The sequence below is a fragment of the Schistocerca americana genome, chromosome 11 (genome assembly GCF_021461395.2).
Source record: "Schistocerca americana isolate TAMUIC-IGC-003095 chromosome 11, iqSchAmer2.1, whole genome shotgun sequence".
NCBI classification, from domain to species: domain Eukaryota; kingdom Metazoa; phylum Arthropoda; class Insecta; order Orthoptera; family Acrididae; genus Schistocerca; species Schistocerca americana.
The window spans coordinates 122,572,802-122,580,061 of NC_060129.1; the positions used below are offsets into that span (position 1 = coordinate 122,572,802).

General features: G+C 38.8%; 1 protein-coding gene across 1 annotated transcript in view; it reads right to left on the reverse strand.

Moving 5' to 3' along the window:
- Window positions 1-5,896, reverse strand: part of LOC124554014 — a 64,659-nt gene extending 58,763 nt beyond the window's left edge. The window contains exon 1 of the transcript XR_006968205.1: window positions 5,394-5,896. The gene's annotated coding sequence lies outside the window, so the exon portion shown is untranslated. The remainder of the gene's footprint in view (window positions 1-5,393) is intronic.
- Window positions 5,897-7,260: the final 1,364 nt, after the last annotated feature.

Here is a 7,260-nt window from a genome sequence, read left to right on the forward strand (position 1 = left end):
CGCTAGTCGCAGCCTACACAAACATGAGCTTAATTGTACAGCAACGGAGAAAGAATTACCGTATTTACTCAAATCTAAGCCAAACTTTTTTCCGGTTTTTGTAATCCAAAAAACCGCATGCGGCTTAGAATCAGATTCAAAGTAAGCGGAAGTTCTGAAAAATGTTGGTAGGTGCCGCCACAACTAACTTCTGCTGTCTAATATATGTAGCACTACAGAGGCATGCTTTGCAAGCACAAAGATAAATACTGGCGCCAAAAACTCTGCATCAGTAAATAAATTAAAAGGTAGAAGAATGTAAACATTATGCCATGTATTCTTTCATGTTTGCTGCTATCTCATTTAAATCCTGTCTGCCTAATAAACTACGAAACTAGAGTGAGACAACAGCAAACGCGGAAGAATATACATATCATGTCATGTTTGTATTCGTATTCTTCTTATGCTGAATAGTGATTCAGTCAGAAATGAAGCACGGCAACTGACTAGATTTAAAAATCTAAGATGACTCATTTCTGTGCAGAATGTAATGTACTGAAGAGGCGTCTGCAAAGATTTTCAAACAGAGAAAAATTTTTGCAAAACTCTCATTCAGAACATCTATCATACGCAGTCTATTATTTGGTTCTTGTTGATCATTATCAAAGAAAGCAGCAGTGTAAGTAACAACAAATAGCAGTCTCTTGCCATTGTTTTGCTCACGAGACAATTCCCCCCCCCCCTTTTTTTTATTGTAAGCCGCGGTAGAGTGCACAAAAGCAAGCCAAGCCACGAGTGGCGACAGGTCGTAAACACTCATTATCAGAATCTGACAAACAATGCACAACACAGTACAATAATGCATTTTCAGCTTAGAGTGACGTAAATGCCTATAACAAAGAGAATTGCACTTATCAGATCCAAACAAAATAAGCAATCAATTCAAACCATATGAAGCACGTGGTTTTAGACCAATGTACCTGCTGCAAACTTTGAGAAACATAAATCATCCAGTTTGGCATCGCAAACAAAGTTCATCACCTATTAATGTTAGCATGCCAACAGAATATAATAAATCGGGTAGAAACCTCCAAGTTCTTGGGTTCAAATATTGACAAAATGTCAAAACTGGCCAACTGTGGGGTACAGAGTCATTCACCCACTAATGTTCTGGGGGAGAATATTCTATGTTGTGGACATCTCTAAGCAATTAGGGACGTCAACCAAAGGCTCAAATCACATTCATTCACTGATTAAGTCTGCAAAAATTCACTTGAGTCTGAAAGTGACAGCGATATTCACAACTACAACAGTAGAAGGAAAGTATAACTTGCACTATTTCATACATGTTTTAAATTATCCACGCAACAGGCTAAATGAGTTAGTGTCCTGGCTCTTCTGTTGCACGATGCAGTCGTCAACTGCGTAATGAGTGATTGTAACTGAACAACTGTGTTTGTTTGCAGTGTGAACAGCAGGAAGAAAACTAGATGTTATGACAAACTGACCTGTGGCAATGCCCGAGGCTGATGTTTGGTTGGAATGTGACAGTTCCACTCATTGTTTGTCATGCTCACTGTCCATCATTCATTGCACTAGTATGAACTGCAGCATGCAAAGTAAGAGACAGGTACAGTGTCACTGGACTTCTGCCATGCAATCTGCTGTTCAGCTGACATAATCCATATCACAATGTGACTACACCATGCATAACATGGAAGTAACTAGCAAGCTACCAATGCAAATGGTAAATGTGTAACCAACATAGTAGACACTGATTAAAGATTTTATTTTTATAATGCAAGTGAACAAATTAGATACAGCATCCAATAAAAAACCACGAGAGTTACTTGGCAGTCGCAAAGCAAGCACCCAACAATTTTTATTTACTGCTGTATGACTAGTTCTGACAGACTGTTTCACTCCTCTCCCAAACACATCCCCACGTCCACCTCCGGGAGAATGGTGTAAGCAACTATGGCTTCAAAACAGTTACAGTGGGTGGTTCCGTGAGGCAGTGGAATGTGAACAGTTCGATAGCTTGCATCAAACTCTAGCTGAGAACGAAGTTTGTTTAGTTAAGTGCTCCATGTGGCATACCTGAAGGGTAAGTTAACAGTAATAACCTTATTACTAAGTCATTAGGGCAAATGGTGCCATTACACCAACAGATAATGTCAATAAATGTTACATTACCCTATGTAAAAGAGGAGTAGGTTAAGCACTGGAATTACATTTAATCATTTTCCCTTCACACTGCAGAAGGGGCAGGCAATGAGCCAAGCACATTATGTTTATAAGCATGCTCAGTAAATACTTAGACAAATAGTGGTATTTTATTGAATAATTTGTTACCTACATACGAACAACTATAAGTTCAATCTATAGTATCATGTATAAATATGTATTGTTTCTTGCAGTGCGTCATAGTTCCTCAACATTTTACTTCTGCCAACTACTGCTTGGTACAATGTACAGAAGTACAAAAGTTTATTGCCTCCATGATCTTTAGCTCGCACAATGTTGGCTTCTAATGTGCTCTATATATGAACTTTTAGCATTTACTCTAATGACCACAAGCTGCAACAACAAGATGTCATGCAAATACCTAGAATTGCCCTCACATGATAATGCCAGACGACAATACTTCATGACAATGCTTCTATAAAATCCAAAGTGAGACATTCCAAAAAACTTCACAGACAATTAGTGATAGTTCTTGGCAAGTAAATTACTCTTACAGCAACAAACTTTAAATTTTGTGCCCATAATAATTTTTGCCACGACATACTCATTGGCTTCATTCTCAGGTGACAAAAACTGGAATCAAACATTTCCCTTGACCTACATAGGTCAACCACAGCCGATGATACCAAAAAACAAACACCTGCAACTGTGATAAATAAAACCAAACCCACAGCACCTCGAAAATCTTAAAATCAAACTTCCCCACAGAAATTAAAAACAATCAATACACCATAAACACACAAAACATCATAACTCACGAACAACACACCCCAGAAATCTGCTACTTACCACCAACCAATTCTGGCACTGCACATTTTGTTGGCCATGGAAAAAAAAAACCCAACCCTACCAACCCCAAGCCCCCCCCCCCCCCCCCCAAACATCTCACACACCTAAAAAAAAAAAATCAGCAACAAAAACCACAAAATAAACTAAACATACTCACGCATTACAACTCAAAAACAACTAACAAAAAAGGTCCTCTCCAACATAATCATAAAACAATCCCCCCACCCACCCAAATCCACAACCATTACCCACAATCTGCCCCCACATACCATACGCCCTCAACCACCCACCCTCAGCCAGTACACCTTACCCACAGCCCTCAGAAAAACATGAAAAATACAATAATGCCCAGGGACACAATTCCAACACCAATACTCATCTAAATGAGATGGCAGGTTAGAAGAGCCTTATAACTGATTTAACCACCAACCCCCCCCCCCCCCCCCAAAAAAAAAAACCTCCATTGCATTAGCACATGCACCAGTTTTGCAATTTTTAAACTCTAAACTATGGTTTACAACTAAATGATCAAAAGCCCTCTTCTCCAAACCCCTGTATGACGAAAAAGCATCTGAAACTACAGTACTCCCCTCCTCAATATACTCTTTAATTAACCCTTCAAGTCCCTCTTAGTGCGCCCCTGCAAAACCCTGAAAACATAATCGGCATACCCATCCCACAAAATAACAACCTCCCCACACCCACAAACCAACCAGAAATGTACCTCTCCCATACTTCCCTCTTCCCAGACTGTGACTCATCTATCTCAAACACGAACCCCAGCTCACCCAACTTACTCTTATACTGACATACTCAGAACACACTGCCCTACAAAAAGAAAACCAATCTAACACCATCCTCTGACTCACTACAGTCACATACACACAAAAACTAGTAGAGGACCTATAACAAAAATAGTACGTCATGAAAACAATCTCTCACACCCAACCTAGATTTCTCGAACCAGGTACCGCATCTAAAGGAGTTCCAAACATTGTCCTTCCGACACCAGGACATGTACACGTCCGCGGTCCGAGAAGCCGGAACTTTCCCCAACCGCATATTCTCTCGGCAAAACACCACACTTCGCAAATTCCGCTATTAATCCAAACACCTGCAGGAACTTAATCGAGAACAACATATCCTCTCCCATCTCTGCCCACAACATGGTGCTATTTCACTTTACCGTCATATTCATACCTAAAACGTGAATCCACACAATAAATTAAACGACTTACCACACCACAAACAGCAAACCAATAAAACCTATCGAAAACATGAACACATAAACGGAACACAAAAAAACTGATAACTCACTGAAAACAATTTCAATCCTTAGGTCATGAACATTGCCAACAACTCCCCTCCTCCAACACCAAACCTCCAATGAACCTAATACGCCACATAACACACACCACCACCACCACCAGGCACAATCAAACAACATGACATCTACAAACATAACCAACTCAAAGCAAACTCTGTGCCATAATGTCACACACCACATGAAGGAGAGCAGATAGAAGAGGTTGACAGTCTTAAGTTCCTGGGATTACAACTTTTATGAAATTCAGTTGGGAGGAGCACACCACAGAGCTGCAGAAACACCTTAACAAACCTGTATTTGCAATTCGAGTGTTAGCAACTCCTTCTACTTGACTGACGAATTTTTAACAGAAACAAATGATGTATCGTATATACTCATACTATTAGTATTGTTATTTCAGCTTTAAAAAAATTTGACATGTTCCACATCACGAGAATCGCCTCAGCACGGATCTATGGAACGAAAAACTAATCTAATCTCACCACAACATCCATACGTCACGAGTCAAAGCAGACGGGTGGAATCGAACGCTTCTGTTGACTCCAGAACTCGGGCTACGCTAGAATTAAGAGACAACAGAATTCAGATTAAACAAAAAACATCACAAGTGAAGTTATGGTACAGGCGGATGCGCATAATCTCTACTGCACTTATATAGTTCTGCGCACCAACACGATTTAAGCCTCCACAAACACAACTTCGAGCAATATTGTAAACAAGAGACGCGAACTACCTAAACAATAAGAGCATCACAGATGTCAACTACACAACGTGTGGCGAAAAAGTGCACACTCATCACTCACGTTGTGCACTATATAGACTCATACTTTCCCGAGCACAGAACTATGAAACATTCGCGCATAAGAAGATTTCTACAGAAACAAAACTGAGGCTATACAAGACATACTGAACTTATATGAACTTCAATTTATAAATTCTGTTACTGAATTTCATATTATGATTCCAAGTACATCAAACAACGCAGTTTTGTGAATCATTTTAATAATACCGGTAAATCCGATACAACGTTATTTACAACTGGGATACTCACCTAGCTGTTCCAGTCATTGTACGTCGTAAGTCTTTAACGTCGCACTGTATTAAGGCAGCATCCGCTGCATGTCACAAACACGAATACAAACCATTTTTCTTTCCCCTGTAAATCGACTTGTTAACCGCAGAGTATTTTTTTGCCGCACTTGTACATTTTGCTCACTCATATTACCACGCAAATATTAAACCTAACTACGTTTAATAAGAAAAAGAAAAAAGCGGAGTCAATGGTCAAGAGACACTTACTAGATCACTCACATCTTGATTTTCTAACTGTACACCACACAATAATCTTTTAATAAGCGACACAGGCGTCTAAAACTAGCGAAATGAGGGATGCTCAACTACCGGACCTACCGATAGATGGCTCTAGCGCGTGCCGCCAAGAGATTATATCATTAAGTGTCCGCCATATCTGAATTTGGCAAAAAAACGAAGTGTCAAAACACGGATGAAAATGTTTTTCGTTCTGCGCCCTCATAAGTATTTTATATTGGATGTTCTAGATATCTACACATCAACATAATGAAGTGTTTCTAATCTAGCGAGAAAAAACAGTGACAGTTCTGCTATGAAATTCCTAAATTCGAGTGTGTTTTGAAAGTTTGACAAGCTGACCTATAAATTGTTTACTATTTTATGAGTGCTTTACTTATTTGCCCGTTTTAAAACACTATTTAAGATTCAATGGAGGTCAACAAATTACCTTACTTGCCGAAGCTTTTAACTACTGGTATAATTCGGAAAATCAAGTGTGGACAACAGTGAAGACGTCTCTTGAAAAAAAGTTGACATCGTGTGCTGAGGGGTATCTTTACTGACAACAGAAATTACAACTGAACTATTAAAGTATTACTTACGTATAAACAGAAAAAATCGTTATTTTTTCTTTATCTGAAGTGATGCATTACCGATCTGCATATATGCTGACACTGTAATTGCAACATGCACTTACGAATTTGGCACTCTCTTTGATCAGTAACTTAAATGCCATGATTTTATTAACGCCTGTACATGACACGGTGTATTTAAACTGAGTGATATGGTAGAAGCACCAGTTTTTAACAGTGCTACAGTCTTTGATACGAGACAAGAAATACATTTAAATGAGATAAACACAAAGCCCAACGTTAAGGCTCCTCTCAAATGCTTGACTTGTATCATTTGGAAGTTAAGTCTAGTAATAATATTATATTGGACTGATCCATGATGATGTAGGAAGTGAATGAACTTGTTGAAAATAACCTCGATCACAGCTGTTAATTTTAAGGTTGGGGTGTCTTAAAACTGTAATTTTCCAGTCTGACACCCAAACAATTTTAAAATTGAATTCAAAACATGTCAGTGAGCAAAATTAATTACACTTTGAATTACAACCATAGACTTCTATTTCTGTGAATCTTGGCTCCAGTCTTTGACATGGTGTCAATCACTGGAATGACTGGTTGTCAGTATATGGCCCAAGCAAAAAACAAACCTGAAAGTGAAAGCTGCAGAAGCTGGCCAGACAGGCACCCCAATGGATGCTACAATCTGTGTGAGACAAGGGTGACATTATATTGCAAATTTAGTGTAAGAAGTTCCATATTGTCTGAATTTGTCATATACTGACAGGACAATCTAGTCCAGTCGATTTTCTTATCTGCAAAAGTACACTAGCCAATACCAGTGACACAAAGGTAGTGCCACATTACAAACTATCTGGTAATAACAGAAGTATTGGTGGACAATGTACAGTAAATAATATGTAATAACCTGAGAAATTCAAAATTGGTTTGAAGAAATAGGACAGTATTTGGAAAGAGAGTAACATTTTGAAAATAACAAATGATGCAAGTAGAGTTTTCAGTTATGAAGGCTCGCTT